At 37.3% G+C, this 1,119-nt stretch overlaps 1 protein-coding gene across 1 annotated transcript in view; it reads right to left on the bottom strand.

Moving 5' to 3' along the window:
• KIF15 (kinesin family member 15) overlaps positions 1 to 1,119 on the bottom strand; it is an 85,058-nt gene that overhangs the window by 5,783 nt on the left and 78,156 nt on the right. The gene's annotated exons all lie outside the window — the stretch shown is intronic.

Here is a 1,119-nt window from a genome sequence, read left to right as displayed (position 1 = left end):
CACAGGCGCCCGCCACTATGCCTGGCTATTTTTTGGTTGCAGCCATCATTGTTGTTTGGCGGGTCCGGGGCTGGGGATTCGAACCCGCCACCTTAGGTGTATGTGGTTGGTGCCTTAGCCATTTGAGCCACAGTTGAGTCATTGTTGTTTGGCGGGCCCGGGCTGGGGATTTGAACCCACCACCTTAGGTGTATGTGGCTGGCGCCTTAGCCACTTGAGCCACAGGCGCAGAGCCCAGAATGTCTATCCTTTGTAACAACTTAAGCTTATAACAAAAAATTTTAGATATAAAGTCAACTTCAAAAATGTGCAAGAGGGTATATGGTGTTTCAAAATTCTTTTAGGAGATATGATAAGCAAAAGTGGTTGAGGACCTCAATTCCTAATTAGGAGTATCTATCCAGAGTGAACAATATTTTTCTAATGTTTTATCATTTTACTTGTTAATAGCAATCCATTCACTTATTTTGAACTTGACAGAAAATATAATATACTTTTTTAATAATTATTTTTATTAAATCATAACTTTGTATATTGATGCATTTATGGGGTTCAGGGTACTGCTTCGATATACAATGTGAAATGTTTACATTGAACCAAGTAACACATCCATCACAAATAATATACTCAAAGAATAAGGCAATTTATAAGGTTATATAAATTAACATATCAATAAATTAAAATCATAGCTTTAAAAAACATGCAGAGACCCAAGATCTAGAACAGAAGAAATCAAAGTATTATCTATGGGTCTTAGGAGGCCTCAAGGTTTTAAATCAGAGGAATCCAGAAGCAGAAGGGAAAAGAGAAATAGAAACCTGGTCAGTTATTTTCTAATTGAAAAGAAAACCCATCAGTTTGTCCAGGGAAGCTAAGCTTTTCCTGATACTTATTTCTTTAAGATTTCTTTTGGAGTAGCTTCACATGAGAAATCCTTGTAGCAATGATTATTAGAAAAATAATTTTGTAAAACCTATTATGTTTATAGTAAATTTAGGATAATCTGATTAATAATAATTATAATAAAAACTTAATTGAGGGCTCGGCGCCTGTGGCTCAAGCGGCTAAGGCGCCAGCCACATACACCTAAGGTGGCGGGTTCGAATCCCCAGCCCGGGC

This window comes from Otolemur garnettii, unplaced genomic scaffold, assembly GCF_000181295.1.
Source record: "Otolemur garnettii isolate 467f Iridium unplaced genomic scaffold, OtoGar3 scaffold00082, whole genome shotgun sequence".
Taxonomy (NCBI): Eukaryota; Metazoa; Chordata; class Mammalia; order Primates; family Galagidae; genus Otolemur; species Otolemur garnettii.
The sequence above is the reverse complement of the archived record's forward strand: the minus strand, read 5'-3'. Positions and strand labels throughout refer to the sequence as shown.